Source organism: Equus asinus, chromosome 20 (assembly GCF_041296235.1).
Source record: "Equus asinus isolate D_3611 breed Donkey chromosome 20, EquAss-T2T_v2, whole genome shotgun sequence".
In the NCBI taxonomy this organism is placed as follows: domain Eukaryota; kingdom Metazoa; phylum Chordata; class Mammalia; order Perissodactyla; family Equidae; genus Equus; species Equus asinus.
In genome coordinates, this window is record NC_091809.1 from 33,760,454 (window position 1) to 33,778,976 (window position 18,523).

An 18,523-nucleotide genomic window follows, 5' to 3' on the forward strand; every position below is an offset into this window, starting at 1 on the left:
CCTACGACATTCACAAGATTTCTCTCTTGTATGGATTATTTGATGAATAATAAGGTTGTCCTTTTAGCTGAAGATTGTCCACGTTCTTTGCATTCATAGAGTTTCTTTCCAGGATGAATGTCTTGATCTTTAAGGAGGTTCTAGCTGAAGACACTTACACACTGATTACATTCAGGGGTTTCTTTCCAGTATGAATTTCCTCATGCTCTGTGAGATTTGATTTGCTCCTGAAGGCTTTCTCACTTTCCTTCCGCATGAACGGTTTCTCTTCAGCATGTCTTCTTTGGTGTCTACCAGTCTTGATATTTGAATAGAAGCTTTCCCACATTCATAAGGTTTCTCCCTAGAACAACGAGAATAAGGTTTTTCTGTTACAGCTGAAGGCTTTTCCACTGTTACACAGTTTTCTTCCTATATGGCTTCTTAAACGTAGGGCGAGGGAAGAGTCAAGAGAACACTTGAAAAAAAAAACACTTGACTACAGCAGCACATGCATGAATGCACACTCTCCATGACGGGTTTTCTCGTGATCTCTTAGGCATTGCGTCAGGCTAAAGGTTTTCCACATTTATTATATGCATGACTTTTTCTCCAGTATGACTTTTTTTATGCTTAAGGAGATCTGATTTGGCTGGAGGCTTTCCAACATTCCTTACATGCTATAGTTCCTCTTTCGTATTAATTCTCGGGTATCTGTTGACATTATATTTCTGAGAAGACTTTTCTCACGACAATTACCCTTAAATGAGATTACTACAAATAGGATGAACCATAGCATACTCATTACATTCATGATAATTCTTGCCTCCACAGCTTCCCTCATACTGAAATCTAAAATAGGGTCCAAATCTTTCAAACTCAGTCACATTCATAAAGGTGTTTTCTTGAAGTAACAACGTTTGGTGGAAAGTACTTTTCCATTTCACACACATCCTGTCTTTTTCCTTGACTGTATTTCATGGAGAAAGATGTAACTTAATTCAATCTTCATGCTGCTTTTCCCTCTGCTTATTAACTGTCCAGGCTTCTCCTGCACATCACCTCCTCTACAGTCCTTTCTCCAACATCCATTACTCTAAGTGTTTGAACTGAAGATGATATCCAGTTTTGTGACTCAAGATTTCTAGGAGTCTGGGACACAATCAAAAGCAGATACACCATAACAGCAAGTTCTTCTGCAGTCATCTTATCTACATTTTCTTTGTTAAAAGCTGATTTTATTTTCCACTCCACAATAAGTGTGTCTGATTTTATATAAAAATCACATTTTAAAATAATTATCTGCTCAATTCCTTAGGCTTTTCCTTTCAAATCTTTAAAAAAAAAGCCAAACTGGTGCCAGCCCTGTGGCCGAGTGGTTGAGTTTGCGTGCTCCACTTTGGTAGCCCAGGGTTTCCCCCGTTCGGATCCTGGGCACGGACATGGTATCGCTTATCAAGCCAGGCTGAGGCGGCATCCCACATAGCAGAACCAAAAGGACTTGCATCTAGTGTATACAACCACGTACTGGGGGGATTTGGAGAGAAGAAGAAGAAGAAAAAAGAAGAAGAAGAAAAAAGATTGGAAACAGTTGTTAGCTCAAGTGCCAATCTTAAAAAAATGTATTGTTTAAATGCCCCCCAAACTGTTGCTATCTCATAAATGCTCATAATCCCAGCCATTCACATTCAGATACCCTGCCCACCCCCCTAGGATTTCATCTGCATGGAGTCTCACCCGCTTTATGATGTTGTCTTAGTTTCCTACGGCTGTCATAACAAAGCACCATAAACTAGGGGGCTTAAAACAATAGAAATTGACTCTCTCTCAGTTCTGAAGGCTAGGTGTCCGAAATGAAGGTGCTGGCAGGGCATGCTCCGGCTGAAGGCTCTAGGCAACCATCCTTCTCCTCTTCAAGCTTTTGGTGGTTGCTGGCAATCTTTGGTTTTCCTTGGCTTATAGATGCATCATACTCCATTTCTGCCTCTGCCTTCATATGTCCTCCCCTTGTGTATCTGAGTCTTTGTTTTCTCTTCTTTTAAGAACACAAGTCATCGGGCTGGGCTCAACCTATTCAGTTTGACCTCATCTTAGCTAATTATATCTTCAAAGATCCTATTTCCAAATAAGGTCAGAGTCACAGGTCCCAGATATAAACTTTGGAGGATACTATTCAACCCAGTACAAACTCACACAGCCAGTTACACTCATAGTTACCCGCACTTGGACCCTGTTAGGCTTCTTCCTCAACCACCCTACCTAAGCGTGAAGCTCTGAACAACCCTGGCCTGGTCACCAACTCCTTGACTGTGTCTCTGCAGCCCACCCAGTTCCTATATCGGTCACCCCCTTTCGTCACAGGGCAGACCTGGAGCCAAATGACTGGCCTGTTTGTTTTTTTGACTATTATCTTGTTTTATTATGTTAAATTTGCAGAAAAGTTGCAAAAATATAACAAGAATTCTCATACACCTGCTATGCAGTTTCCGCATATGTTAACATTTTAATCATATGTATACATATTTTTTCTTTTTCTGTACTATGTGAGAATAAGTTGCAGATACATTTCTCCTTTACTCTGTGTATATTTCCTAAAAGCAAGGATATACCTTTATAAATCCACAGTACAATCATCAAAATCAGGAAATTAACATTTATATAATATTATTACCTAATCTACAGATTTTATTCCAACGTGACCAACTGTCCCACTAATGTCCTTGATATATGTAAAAATGTTTTTTCCTTTTCCAGGATGCAATTCAGAGCATATATTGCACTTAGTTGTCATGTTTTCTTAGTCTCCTTTAGTCTGCAACAGTTTCTCAGGCTTTCTTTGTTTTTCATGACAATATTTTTTTTTTTTTGAGGAAGATCAGCCCTGAGCTAACATCTGCTGCCGATCCTCCTCTTTTTGCTGAGGAAGACTGGCCCTGAGCTAACATCTGTGTCCATCTTCCTCTACTTTATATGGGGGACGCCTACCACTGCACGGCTTGCCAAGCGGTGCCATGTCCGCACCTGGGATCCGAACTGGTGAACCCTGGGCCGCCAAAACGGAATGTGGGAACTTAACCGCTGTGCCACTGGGCCGGCCCCCATGACAATATTTTTAAGGTGATTACAGGCCCGTTATTTCGTAGAATGTTCCCCAATTTGGGTTTGCCTGTTGTTTCCTTATAATTAGATCCAGGTTGTTCATTTTTGGCAGCCATATTGCAGAGATAAAGTTGTGTCCTTTTCCGTGTATCATATGCAGAGGCACGTAGTATCTACTGTCCTATTCCTAAGGACGGTAACTTTGATCGCTATGATGGCATCTGCCAAATTTCTCTATGTAAAGTTATTATATTTTTCCTTTGTAATTAATAAGTATATTTTGTGGAGATATTTCAAGACCATGTTGATATCAAACCATCACATTCTCATCCATTAGTTTTAGCATCCATTGGTAATTCTTGCTTGAAAAAATTATATAACTGTTATAGTTGCTGCCAAATTATGTATTTTCTTTTTCTAGAATTCCTTTTTCTTTTATTAGATTGCTTTCCTCTGTAATTATGAGCTTTCCCTTTTTACTTTGTTTTTAACTTTTGTAGATTCTTCTCTCTGCTGCCTGCTCTGTGATGCACTAAAGAAAAAGTCTCTTACAAATACCGTATACAATATTTTAGTTTTTATAGGCCTATCTTATCTGCTGTACTATTGGCAACAGATGTCACTCTTCACCTCCCATTCTTTTTTCAGGCAACTCTTAGTAAGTTTCCTAACCTTCCCCTAAAGCTGCCATTGACAAGTTACCAGCTCCTTCCACCTCCATCTTCCCAGACCCACAGGTTATCTGTCTTTATCTTTACCTCCCAGCAACAGTAGCTGCTGCATCCTTTTGAAACCCTTTCTTCCTTTGGATTCTCAGAGCCACCCTCGTCTGTGCTCCTCCTGTTTCACTGGCCTTCACAGTCTCTTTTGTTGGCTTCCCTGCTATCTCTCACCTCCAAATTCAGTAGCTCTCAAGAGCTCAGTCCCGGACCTTCTTGTCTTCTCCATATACACTCTCTCCATCATCTAATCCTCATTAGAAGGCCTTATCTCATTAGAATTCATGTAATCCTATGTATTTAAATACAATTTATAGTCTGATGAATCCTAAAATTGTATTGTAGCCCTGATCTCTCTTTGAATTCCAACTGCTGATACAGTAGGTCCAATTGGATTTCTAAGAGATATTAGAAACTTAACATGACTACAATAGAACTCTCAATTTTCTAACCCTTTCTTTCCCAGTCTTCCCAATCTCAGTTAAGGCATCAACATTTACTTGGTCACTCAAGTCTCAACTTTATAAGACACTCTTGATCATTCTCTTGTCATCACTAGAAACCCCTACTCTGTCCCATTATCTTCTCCATTTGCAAGTTCTGTGGCTTTATCTGCAACATATAGCTGGTGTCCATATACTTCTCTCCAATTACGCTACTAGTTTAGTCAAGATCACTCTCATTTTGTGATTAGAGCATACTACAAGAGACCCCTAACTATCCTCCTTGTCTCTCGTTTCTTGTCCCCTCTCCCAACAGAATAAGCTCCCTACAGCAGCCAGAGCTATCTTTAAAAAAAAAAAAAAAGTTGTGAGGCGGGCCCCATGGCTGAGTTGGTTAAGGTCGTGCACCTTGCTTCAGCGCCGGGTGTTGCCGGTCCAGATCTGGGGCACAGACCTGTCACCGCTTGTCGGGTCGTGCTGAGGTGGCGTCCCACAGAGCAGAAATAGAAGGACCTACAACTAGAATATATAACTATGTCCTGGGGGGCTTTGGGGAGAAGAAGAAAAAAGAAAAACAAAACAAACAAACAAACAAAAAGATTGGCAACAGATGTTAACACAGGTGCCAATCTTAAAAAAAAAAAAAAAAGTTGTATCATACCTCTGCTTAAAAATTCCAACTAGGGGTCAGCCCGGTGGCGCAGTGGCTAAGTTCCCATGTTCCGCTTAAGTGGCCCAGGGTTCGCCGGTTCAGATTCTGGGTGCAGACATGGCACCGCTTGTCAAGCCATGCTGTGGCAGGCGTCCCACATATAAAGTAGAGGAAGATGGGCACGATGTTAGCTCTGGGCCCGTCTTCCTCAGCAAAAAGAGGAGGATTGGCGGCAGATGTTAGCTCAGGGCTAATCTTCCTCGAACAAACAAACAAAAGTCCAACTACTTTAAACTGCACTTAAAATACAATAACCACTCCCATACCATAGCCCTCAAAGCTTTAGGTGATCTGGCCCTTGCCTACTCCCCCAAGTTTTCTTGGATCACTATACTCCTTGTCCTGTGTTCCAGCAACTCTGGGCTTCTTACTGTTTTTCAGCGTGTTAGAGTGAAAGCTCCATGAAGGCAGGAATTTTTATGTGTTGTGTTTTTCCTTTTGTCTACAGGGTTAATTGACAAATCCCGAAGCACCTGGGACAGTGCCTGGAATATCACAAGCATTCAGTGAGTACTTTTTCAATGGAAGAAGAAATGAATATTTGTATGCCATGCTTCTTTTTCCCCCTCATGCCTTTTCATTTGCCATTCTCTCAGACCACAATGTTCTCCAAATCTTAGCAAGGCTGGCTTTCTTTTTCATCACTCAGCTCAAATGTTAGTATCTTAGAAAGAACTTCTTTGGTCCCCTATTTAAATTGCCAGAATTTTCCTCTCTTTTGCATTTTCCTGCTTTATTTTCTTCATAGCACTTATTATCACCTGGAATTATTTTATTAATTTTCTTCTGTTGCCTTCACTAGAATGTAAGCTCCAAGATAGCAGAGACTTTGTTTTTGGTTCCCATTCTATCCTCATTGTTCAGAACAGTGATTGGTACACAGCACATATTCAAAAAATACTTGTATACTGAATGGAGTGAATTTTACTGTGTGAATTTAAAAATTAATTTAAAATTACATATAAAATGCAGATTCCTGAGGTTCACTCCAGCCTTCTGAATGAGAAAAATCTCTGGGGTGGTGTCCACCTGCAATATTTGTGTACTGGAAAGTTTTAGATCATTTCTGTAAGTCCAGGAGGGTAACATGGGCTCTCCAGTCCAGATGGCCCTAGTCCTCATGTCAAGTTCTCCTTTTGGGGGTCCCTTGGTATCATTTGTTGTCAGCAGACCTCAGCTGGGACATCCTGCTCGAGATCTAGTTGCCGTTCGTATTAGGGCGGCTAACTGGAGCTGGGCGTCTGCCCCAAAGCTTGAGCTCATTTCTATGAGCACTTGGCTGCCCTTTGAGAAGGCAATTTTAAGGGACGGTAGATGTGGAAGCCTGAGTGAGTTAAGAAATAAGCAAGTTAAGTCATTGGTTAACCAGTGTTTAATAATACTTCTTCACGTTGCTGAAAACCATTTTTTTTTTTGGAAAATCATTTTTTTTTTTTTTCAGAATGGTAAAAGGGAAAGCATCTTCCTTGGAGTAAGGCACACCCGGGTTTGGCAAGGACTGAGCAAAGACAAAGTCCGCCGGATCAGAGGTGGGGGGAAGCGCCGTCAGCCCCAGGAGGAGCGCTCGGGCTACGGTGCATGGCGAGGCTTGAACCTGAGGCCCGGGGAGACCTGGTGACCCCGGGGGCCTGCGGGGCGTTGGGGTTCCGTGGTAGCATCGGTCGGTTGAGCGCTCCGCAGGAAAGCAGGCCGCTCCAGGTGCAGACAGAGCGGGGCGCAGCTTCTCAAGGTTCGGGGCCTCTCGGCTGTGCGCGGGGCTGGCTCGGAACCCCGGCCGGCAGTCCACCTGGCGCGCCTGGGCCACGCGTTTCCCCACCTTGGCGGCAGCTGGTCCTCGGAGCGGGCTAGACCCTGAACCCGAAGAGTCGGCTTTTCTGATTGGCTTAGAATACAAACGCAGCCGAGCGCCGCCTGAGACCCGCTCTTTGATTGGGTTTTACATGAACTGCAGAGCACGAAATAAAGAGGCCTTCAGTCATTGGGCCATTGTATGAATCTCCTTTTGGCTTCTCTGCCGCCTGAATAAGCGTTTCAGGATCTTCGTCATGACTCTTAAATCTGGGCCTGTCAGTTTGCCCCAGCCTTACTCGTCTCTAAGCAGGGCATGGGGTTTACAGAGTTCAACCAATCATATAACGCCGAGATCGGGTTGCCAGGCAGATTATGCTAACGAGACCCCGCCTTTTATGCTGCTCCCACTCTGCGGCGGGAAGAACCACCTGGAGGTGGCGGGGGGGGTTTGATTTCCATCACCCCTAGGGAGAGAGGACCGGGGACCCGCTGATCTTCCAGCTCCCCTCACCCAACGTCGTGTAAGTACCTAAAGGATTAAGGGAACCGGATAAGTCAGCGTCCAGAGTACCCCATCGACTGGGAGGGTGTTTCGTCTTTGCTTAGTCCCACCCAAAATGGCGCCAAGCTCTTTCCGCGTCTCAGAGCCCGGCCGGGGCCAACCGACCGCGGACCCGGGTGGGGGGGGAATTGATGGTGGTGGTGGGGGGGAGAAATCCCGGCGGCACCGCCCGATGGTACAGTCCAGCCGGGGCTGGGACAAGGCACCTCACTCGGGGTGGGGGGTCAAACCATCTGCACCTTCCAAGGGGAAAGGGGCAAAACCCCCTAATGGAGCCCCTTCTGGCGCTGCGTTCAGCGCCGGCCGCGGCGCCTCTTCGCCCCTGCCTTCCCCGCGCGCGGCCTGCCCCTGCGCCCCCCGAGCGGCCCGCACGCTCCGGCGGCCGCGCGCTCCTCGCCTCCCCTGCCCGCGTTGGTTGGGCCGGGACGGCGGTTGGGCGCCCTGCGCGTCCCTGCTGCGGCGGTTGGGCCGGCGCTCGCGGCGCTGCGGGCCGTCTCCGTCGGCCGGGCGCGCGGGGCGGCGCGGGGGTGGCGGCGCGGCCCGGCCCGCGCGGCGGGGGCTCGGTCGGATGGGGCGCCCTGCTTTGTCGTGGGAGGCCGCGCCACCCCGTGCCATTGACTGCTGGTCCCCCCGCCCCGTCCCTTATTTACAGGGTGGCGTCGCCGGGACCCGGGAGGCCCCGCTTGCAGGGGCGTGGGCAGGGCACGTTGGGTCGGGCTCGGTAAACAGTCGGGGAGGCCCGGGCCGAGTGCACAGGCGGGAGCCAGAGGCCTTTGGGAGCCGCTTGATGGTGTATGGTTTCCAGCCGATCATCAGCTTTCATGAAGCATTTTTCAGTCGGTAGCCAAGTCTTCGGTGCTCGATTAAGGAAAATGAGCGCAGCGCTGTTGAATTTTGTGTGCGTGCGTGTTTAGCCTTGCTTGGCGGATTTGTTGGATTTCAGTCAATTTTCAGTCAATGTTTGTGCACGCCTAAGCCCCAGGAGGGCTGGTTTTGGGGCTGTCAACGAGGATTAAATGTGTGATGAGTCCCACCCAGCTCAGCCTGGGCTTAATTCTGCGCTTTCACCTGTTCAAATCTTGCCAGGCTCATCACCCTCAAAAGTTCTTTAGACTCAGCAGTTACTTAACTTTCATTAAAAAACAGCAAAATCACACGTGACTGTTTGTGGCCTCTTTTTTCAGCCGCTCTTTTGTTACCCCTCCACCTTTGGCTGTAAGCTCTGTGAAGGCAGGAAGGTGCGCCGGCTGCTTTGGGGCTCTCTTGCGCGCTGCACCCCAGCACCGCGGGGGCTTCTCCGGTGATGAACCGTACTTGCCGGTTGCTCTAGAATTGAGAAAACAAAATTAGAGGGGGAAAAAAAAAGGATTGGGGCAAAGCCGTGTTTAAGGCAGTGTTCATTCAATCTGGTATATTTAGAAAGTAACTTCTAGGTTTACTTTTTGAATTAATTGAGGTGAAATCGACAAAATGAACCACTTTAAAGTGAACAATTTAGTGGTAGATTTACGTTTTAAAATTTTGGACCAAGACATTTTTCCCACTTGTGACTTCTCTTTATTCCTTTATTCCTTGAGACCCATTCTTGTCTCTGCTCTGTTATTTGTTTTGCAAGGGTACTAAACTGCTCTGTTTTTCTAAAAAAGCCATTTTTTAGTTTTTAACGTTTTGTAGTGTGCCCACCACGTATTAATGTGCACGTCGAATATTGCGCATGTCAATGTCATTCACTGGGCGCGTGTGATCGATAAGGTGGAGTCCGGTCTTCACCTGGCTGCTGCTTACTTAGAGGTTCCGGTGGTACAAAGGGTAGCATTTTAATCCAATATGATCCTAAATCGATTGGCACCGCCTTGATTTCCACTTGTCTAAATTTATTTTTTCTTCTAGTTTTAACTATAATAAATGATCATTGTAGAAACATAGAAAATATGGGAACAGTATAAAAGGTAAAAGTTACCCAAGAACAATTACCAGAGACCATGCCTGCTGATGTTTTGGTGTGCTTCAAATCTTTGTGTGTGTATAAAACATTTTTACAGACTTGGCATCCTGATACGTGGTTTTCACATCTAGTTTTTTTCTTTTTTAAATGTAGATAGGTACCTAATGACTTCGCTGAAAATTTGCCACTTTTAGTAGTTTTCCCCATTACTAGAAGGAGGCATCATGAAATCCTCTGAAGTAAAAGAATTATATTTTATTTATTTCACTTTTAAAAGGCATAACCTAATGGAATATTTCTGAGTAACAAGCAGAATTGATCAGTGTTGAGAAGTATTGAGCCATAATTTTGGTTTCCTTAATTTTACATTTTATGCACTGGTAAACACATGGTAACTGCATACTTTCATTTGGTAAAAATGATAAACTATTAAACATCCTGTCATTGCAATATTTGAATTGTTTAGTCAGAGTTTGTTTTAAAGTGGAATGTTGATGGACTTTGAGCTATTGCCACTAAAATACACAGCCTTCCCCCACCCAACCTCCATCCCGAAGAGTGTAATAGACACACCTTGTCCAGCAATTTGTATCTTTTTCACAAGCGGAATTTATTGATTACTGTTTAAATTTATCATAGATACTTTAGTATTAGCAAATGAGAATTTGGTCTGGAGTCTAGAAGGAGCCAGTAGTTAAGAAATAGGAAATGTTTGCTACCAAGTTTGCAGAATGGTCCCACTCAAATTCTCCTGGGGTATGGGGTAGGGGCAGGAAGGTGAAGGCGGAGCTTTTTCTGACTTTATTATTTTGGTCATTCTCTGTTGAAACCTTCCTCTCCCTCTTCTGGCATTACACTGTTTACATGATTTAGTTCAATCACTGCTAAAGGGTATCTGGCCTCTGTCCCTTTTTTATTCTCAGTGTTGTAACCTTAGTTCAAGACTTACATGGAACATTCTGAACTGGTGCCTTTCCAGTTTATTTCTTACAGCTCCTTCTGTAACACTGATACTTCACTATTAGTACTGAAACATTATTTCCATTCCCTTTCCAAAATCATTCAGTGGCTTCCCATTGCCCATAAATGTGTAGACTTTAAATTTGTTCTAGTTGTGGAAAGCACCTGGAAACAGGCTCTTTTTGGAAAACTTTGAAATAGTTTAGAGATTTCAGGGATAAGGAGAGAGCTTACGGATAATCCCAAGTCACAATTATAGCAAGACTAGTTAAAATGTGGTGAAAACAATCATTATAAAATCAGTACTGTCAGTGCTTTAAGAACCTCAAGTGTATAGCTTGCTGAAAGATTACTGTCTGCTAAAATAGTCTATTATTGTTTGTTATTCATTTCTTGGTCGCACTGTCATTTATTTCAATGTTAGAATATTGGAGCTAAACGCTCTCTTTCTTTACCCATGTCTTTCACTTTGTCGGTCTGACTCTTCGGTTGCAATCCGTAGCCTCTTTCCTGCCGTAATCTTTGGAAGAGCAGTCCCTCACATCTCTGCTGTCCAGTGTGAGAGCCAGTGGCCACATGCGGCTGTGGAGCACTTGAAATATGGCTAGTGCTGTAAGGGTAAAATATGTGCCAAATTTGAGATTTAGTATGAAGAAATAAAATACTTCAATTTCTGAAATATTGATTACATGTTGAAATGATAATATGTTGCATATACTAGGTTAAATAAAATACATTGTTACAATTAATTTCACCTGTTTCTACTTTTAAAAAATGTGGCAACTAGAAGATTTAAAATTACATATGTGGCTTACATGTGTGGCTTGCAGGATATTTCTATTGACCAGTGCAGCTTTAGACTTAGCGGTGGGGTGGGGTGTTCGCAAATAGCAGGAAGTCATCGACAATGTATTATCTTTTTGTTTCTACAGTTTCAGCTAATAGATATTGCTACTATGTAGATATGTCTGATTTTTCTTAGTGCTTATGATAGTTCTCACAGAAACATCATTCTTTGGAAGAATATCTTACTTTTAAAACCACTTTCAGATAATTGAGTTAACTGTTATTGAATTAATATATTCAATTAATCATTTGAACTTAAAATAGTAAAATGACATCTGTTGAGTACATAATCCATTAAAAAAAATTGAACTAAGCATAATCAGCTGAATTTTCCCAAACTTGGTCTGCTACTTACTCATTGATTTTTATAATGTGCCATTTTTCAAAGATTTAAGAAATATTTTTGGGAGAAACTCGAAATTGAGAAAATCAAGCTCACAATTTTTTCTCCTGTGATTTAATGAAAGGCCACAATAGTCTGATTCTAAGTGTGGAACACTTTGGACCAGCTCATGGGACAGCTCTCCTTTTAAAAGCTGTTAAGGAATCAAAGCCTACACATAAAATCATATTCTTTTTACACCTATATTTGGAAACCTTGACAGTTTTGCCCTAAATGACCTTTGTAGATGTATTTCTCTCTCTTTTTTTTAGATTTACTTTTTTACTTTTTTGAGGAAGATTAGCCCTGAGCTAACATCTGCCACAAATCCTCCTCTTTTTGCTGAGGAAGACTGGCCTTGAGCTAACTTAACATCCGTGCCCATCTTCCTCTACTTTATATGTGGGACACCTGCCACAGCATGGCTTTCCAAAGGGTACCATGTCTGCACCTGGGATCCAAACCTGCGAACCCTGGACCGCCGAGAAGTGGAACGTGTACACTTAACCAGTGCGCCACCAGGCCGGCCCCTAGATGTGCTCTTTTTACTACCTGGTATGGAGGTTCGATATGGTGTAGCGGTTAACAGCACGGGCTCTACGGGCAAAGGGACCTTGATTCACGGGTCAGCTCAATTGACTGGCTGTGATCTTGGCGGTTAGTTAACTTCCATAAGCCTTAGTTTCGTTATCAAATCACTTAACTATTTTCTTAATTATTAATGGGGATAATAATAGTACCAATTTCACAGACTTGGTATGAGAATGCTTGTAATTACTCTCTCCAATAGTATAAATGACCCAGTAACAAAGCACATAGTAATCAGTGGCTCAGTATCTGTTTACCAATTTTAGACCTTCTGCTTCAGCCACATTGGTCTTCCCATTGTCCCTGTAATATTCTGGGGTTTTCCTTCATGTTTTCACTCCTTCATTTCTCAGATGGAATGTTTGTCTGTCTCTGCCCACCCCTCCCTCTTCCTCTAGTTCTGCCCACCAAAATCTCATCCATCCTCCTAGAGCAGTGGTCGATAAACTTTCTTTGTAAAGAACCAGATAGTAAATATTTGCGGCTTTGTGGGTCACACGGTCCCTGTTGCAACTGCTCTTCTCTTACCCCTGGAGTGTGAAAGCACGGTTCTGTTCCAGTGAGACTTTATTTATGGACCCTGAAATTTGAAATAGAATGGCACCCCCTTATCCGTGGGGTGTACGTTCCAAGACCCACAGTGGATGCCTGCAACTGAGATCGTACTGAACCCTATATAAACCATGATTTTTCCTATACACACATACCTATGATACCTATGATAAAGTTTAATTTATAAATTAGGCACAGTAAGAGATTAACGATAACTAATAATAGAACGATTACAACAATATACTGTAATAAAAGTGACCTTAGATCTTAGCCGCCTCAGCATTTGATTTTTTTTCCTTCCTTATTAAGTCAAGAACTTTCACCTTTTCACTTAAAGGAAGCACTTTATGGCTTTTCTTTGGCACATCTGAATTGCCAGCATCACTACTCTTGTGCTTTGGGGACGTTATTAAGTGAAATAGGGGTTACTTGAACACTAGCACTGTGATACCCAGCAGGTAAATATACAAAGTGGATTCAGGGGACAAAGGGATGATTCACGTCCTGGGCGGACAGAGCAGGACAGTGCAAGATTTCATCACAGAACTGCTCACTATGGCGGGCAATTTAAAACATGAATTGTTCATTTCTGGAATTTTCCATTTAATATTTTGGTCTGCTGTTAACCATGAGTAAGGAAACCTCCAGAAAGTGAAACTGCGGATAAGGACCGCCCCTGTCCTACGGGACTTTTATGCTGCTTTGTAATAATAGTAACATTTATTGAGTGCTACGTTGTATTGTGTAGCAATCATTTGTGCTTATTTCTTGCTTCCTAAACATATTGTAAATTTCTAGAAGCTGTGGATCTTTTTCAGCCCCTAATATAGAATGCAGTACAAGAATGCCTTTTAAAGGAGTGAAAACAATTAACTTAAGGTGTTCAAAATGATTTCTGAAGTTTTCCTCCCTTTTCTTCAAAATTCTTAGTTTTGTATGCAAATCCTGCCATTTTCTTATCATTGCTTTAAGATTTTGAGACCAGGGGCTGGCCCCGTGGCCCAGTGGTTAAGTTTGCGCACTCTGCTTCCTTGGCCCAGGGTTTCGCCAGTTTGAATCCTGGGCGCAGACATGGCATTGCTCATCAGGCCATGCTGAAGCAGCATCCCACATGCCACAACTGGAAGGACCTACAACTAAAATATACAACTATGTACTGGGGGGCTTTGGGGAGAAAAAGGAAAAATAAAAATCTTTAAAACATTAAGAAAAAAAGATTTTGAGGCCAATCTATTGGGGATTATTTTCAGTCTTGCCACAAACCGTGATTACAGGCAACTGTTTCATAATGCCCTTCTGATAGAAGAGTAGCTGTAACTCCTTTGACCCAGTATTGCTTTGTGTTTGACTAACTTTTTGTGTCCTTTCTAAGGCACTGTTTATATTTAATCCTTGATATGTGACACTGACAGAACAGTGTTGTAACTACTTTAAAAATGAGAGAAAAGAGAGACAGAAGTTCAGTGAATTATATAAGAGGAGTGGGAGCTGAGGCTAGGAGCAGGTGTCTGGATTCTCAGTCCCAGCACATGACGTGTATATTAATGAGATTTTGGTCTCTTACCCATCGTTTATTCATCTTCTATTTTATTTTTTTTCTTTTTAGGTTAGTGAATTAAAATTATTCTGGATTTTAAGTACTTCATAATTTGATAAATATAAGGACCTACAACCAATAGATGTTTAGCACACTTATTTGTGTGACATGCAAGTTTTCTCAAGTATGTTAAACCTTTTGAGGTGAGATATAGCTACAAAACAATAATTCTGGAATTAAAACTAAATTGTATAGCATAATTGTGCTTTAATGAACTTTGCTCCATTAAAAAATTTTGAGAAAGATGTTATTCATATTTATATGTACTTATCCCAAACTCTAGATGTCACATCAAAAAATTATATCTTTTTATACATCATTTAAAAAATCATATCTTGGGGCCGGCCCCGTGGCTGAGTGGTTAGATTTGCTCACTCTGCTGCGGCAGCCCAGGGTTTTGCCGGTTTGGATCCTGGGCGTGGACATGGCACCGCTAGTCAGGCCATGCTGAGGTGGCATCCCACATGCCATAACTGGAAGGACCCACAGCTAGGAAGATACAGCTATGTACCGGGGGGCTTTGGGGAGAAAAAGGAAAAAAATAAAATCTTAAAAAAAAAAAATCTTTTTTTCAGATTCCTGATTTTTCAACTGTTATAAACTATAGGAGATATATTTTGTCTAACAAATATGTGTAAGACCTTTACAGAAAAACTTCTAAGACTTTATTGGATGACTTTAAATAAAACCTAAATAAATGGAGAGACACACTGGTCCAAGGATTGGAAGATTCAATATTGTTAGGTATCAATTCTTTTGAAACTGACTTATAGATTTCATGTAATCCCAGCAAATTTGAAAAAGCTAGACAAGCTGATACTAAAACTTTTGCCAAGGCTCAAGCAAAGGCAAGAAACTCTTGAAAAAGAAGTTGGAGAGACTTCTCTACTAAAGATGAAGAAGAGCTGTAATAATTAGACCGTGTGATATTGGCAGCAGGATAGACTAATAGATCAATAGAACACCATACAGAAACAGTCCCACACAGATTCCAACACTTGACTTATGACCCAGGTAGCGGGGTAGGTGAAAGGCAAAGCAATAAAGCTTTTAGAAATGCATATAGGAGAGTATATCCATGACCTCAGTATAGAGAAGGGTTTCTTAAATAAGATGTTACCTGCACTAATAGAATAATGGGCAAAAGTCTTGCACAGGCACTGCAGAAAAGGAGAAATCCACATGTCTAATAAACATGTGAAAACGTGTTCAACCTTGTTGATAACCAAGGAAATATAAATTACTGCAACCACAGTGCCATGTTACTGTGTGCCTAGGGTAAATTGGCAACACCGAAGCCTGGAGCTGTTGAGCGATAGGAACGTTCCTACCTGGCTGGTAGGAATAGAGGTTGGTTTGACTTCTTTGGAAAACAGTTTGGCATTACCTAGGAAGTCAAAGATATGCAGACTCTCAAGCCCAGCAATTCCACAGTTAGAGAAATGCATACATGAGAGAACCAAAAAGAAAAGGAAAGTTTGGAGTAATTTTCCTGATATGAATTGATTCAGTTAATATTTGAGGGCTACTCTGTTCTTTTCTGTAGACATGGGTAGCTTTTTTTTGGCACAACTGTGAATAAATGCTATGTATATTTTCCTTCTCTGCTGAATATTTTAATAAAATATTCCATCCAATCTATTTTTTGTTTCCTAAATCAATGCTGGGCACAGAAAGGTGTTTAATAAATATTGTTGTTTTTAAAAATTATTTGAGTTTTTATAATGGGTATCCTTCACTAAAGCTTTGTAGCTACCTCAACTGTCTGGCTATTGACTCATTTGCTCAATTAATTCTGTTTGTGGGTTTGGTAAATTGTAACCTCCCTCGATTCCTTTGGGATCAAGCCTAGCCTACTGACTGCATCGTCTGGTGGGAGACCAAGGAGCGAGCAGCAGGTCCAAGCCGCGCCTGGGCTCCGGCAGCTTTGCCCAGGAGGAAAGCTGTGCAGCAGAGAAGGGGGAAGATGTCTAAGCACTGTGGGAAGAGGGATCTGGTTTCAAAGGCCTCTTATCAGCACTGTGACCTCGGACAGTGCCTGCCATGTGACAGGAGCTCAGTAAATGGTAATAGCTGTAATTATTACATTTCCCTACTTACTTAAGTAACATTGAATTCCCAGTATGCATTTTCAACCAGATGAACTGTGATTATGCCGATTTTTAAAATAAAGAGCTACATCCGTTAGGGGATTCTAATTTTGTGGTCTCATTTAACTCCACTGGATTTGCAAATGAATCCACCTTGTTACAGGTTACATCTGAACGAAATGGTCCAGCTAAGTGTTTGCAAGAAGTAGATAAGGCTGAGATTTCTAAACAGGAACGTGATGCCACTATTTTGTCTCTCCTTATAGAACAAAATGCTAACCAGTTTTAAAATTCTATCAATTTTAATTTCACATATACATATTTTCTAGTGAAATACATTACTTGGGAGAACCCTTGCCTACGGTTGAGATATGTATTCCCAAATCAATTGTTTAATAATGAAAATGTATTAAAATGTCTGTTAATTGGAAATAAGACTTTTCTGGATAAGATACCTTCCTGATCTATCACTTAGGCTGTGGTAATCATAATTTGCATAGTTGTTAACATTTGTAGCATGCTCCATACCACTGTGCTATACTGTAACACACATCTTGCTCTGTCTTAGTGAGCCTGGGAGTTAGGTGAGGTAGGTGGTATTACTCCTGTTGTCAAGGGAAAGAAGGGTTGCTTGCCTTCACATCCAGTGTTTTCCCACAGTGTGTACTGTGTGCAATCGGAATTGGCCACCCCAAGTGTGTCTCTCTGGCTTGATTATTTTTAAGAACAAAAGACTCTGAAAGAAACTTGGACCTTCCTCCTAGCTGCCTTAAAGAATTTAAGATAGAAGGCCCATCCCAGGACAGGCCATAGATAACTCTGGGTGTCGATAGACTGTGGGGGTCCTTGCTAAGCCCATTCTTATCAAAGTTCTGTCTACCAAACAGTTGCTTTTCCATCTCCATGTGAATTGCCTTCCGCCCCTTTGAAGTTCCAAACCTCTACTCCCAATACCGTCCTTTGTCTTTAGCTGAAGATGGTATTTAAGGTGGCAGCTTTGGCCATTCTCCTGAGTTGCTCAGTTTTCCTGGGTTTCTCCATGTATACATGTTATAAAGATTTGTTTGATTTTCTTCTGTTATTCTGTCTCATGTCAATTTAATTTGTAGACCAGCCAGAAGGAATATTCTTCCTCCCCTGCAGGACTGAGAAAACACTTTAAGAAATGTCCAGGCTTGTAAAAGACACCTCTGAATACTAAACAGTAGATGCTAGTCTTCTACTGTAGTTTTATTAAGATGGAAGAGGTTGAAATTTGGAGGAGGTTGAATTTAGATTACAAGTTTTAATTGTATGCCAGTAAGATAGAGTTTTTATGAAGGCCGTAACTGCCTCGCTCGCTATGTCATCTGTCTGGGCTTACCATCTTGATAATCAAATGCTTATTTTTGACCATTCTGTGTTTCATATTTAACTTTGCAAACAAAGGACTGAGGTTGAGGAATGAGAATTTGAAAATGAACAGAAGGTGAAGCCCACATTCACCTGTTCACAGGGCACGTGAATTGGATGTAAAGGGACTTACTTCAGACCAGTATCAATTTGCTTCTTAGTCCTGGGTCAGTGCCTGGTTCAGTCTATCAACAAAAGGTTGTGTATGTTTCAGGAGTTGAGATAGACTGAAGAGATAGTTACACTGTTTTCTCTTGTATTATATACAGTGTTAAGTTATGAAAATTGTGCTCTAGAATAATTTCTTCTAAGCAATTTCTTTATTCTTTTTTTTTCCAGTTAAAACATTTTAAAGTGCTTGAAGTTATTGAGGAAACAGTTTAGTACTTAAGTTTATGCCTCTTTTCCTTATCCAGTATTTTATCCTAACAATTTGGATTTGTGATTGTCAAGTCATAGTTACCACCCAGAACCATCTGTGAAACAGGCTTTCAGGGCCCCAGAAGACCCACCTGCAAGTCTCCTATTTAGTTACTGCAATTGCTAATGCAGCGAAGGAGCATGAGATGTGTGGGCCACAGAGCCTCCTGTGTGCAGGTGTGCCAGGGCTGCAGATTGGATTTGTACCCCTGCCAGTGGCCTTGCAAATGAATGCTGCTGTTCAAAAAGGAAGCTGGAGGGATTGTGCTTGGAGCCATGTAAATCCATTATCCAGAGTCAGAAGACTTGGATGCATGGTATTATTTGATGAGTCATTTGTATCAGTCTTTCAGCTTGAATGTTTCTCATGAACCCATGTTTACATACAGAGCTTATTTCAAATATTCCTAAGTGTGTGGAACAGATTTGCTTGTTATTGTGTGGCG

At 42.0% G+C, this 18,523-nt stretch overlaps 1 protein-coding gene across 2 annotated transcripts in view; it reads left to right on the plus strand.

Moving 5' to 3' along the window:
- Positions 1 to 7,132: 7,132 nt before the first annotated feature.
- PRDM10 (PR/SET domain 10) overlaps positions 7,133 to 18,523 on the plus strand; it is an 88,562-nt gene continuing 77,171 nt past the window's right edge. Inside the window, exon 1 of one of the 2 annotated variants that reach the window (XM_014858514.3) lies at positions 7,133 to 7,264. The gene's annotated coding sequence lies outside the window, so the exon portion shown is untranslated. The remainder of the gene's footprint in view (positions 7,265 to 18,523) is intronic. The other variant, XM_070489917.1, reaches the window with a different exon arrangement.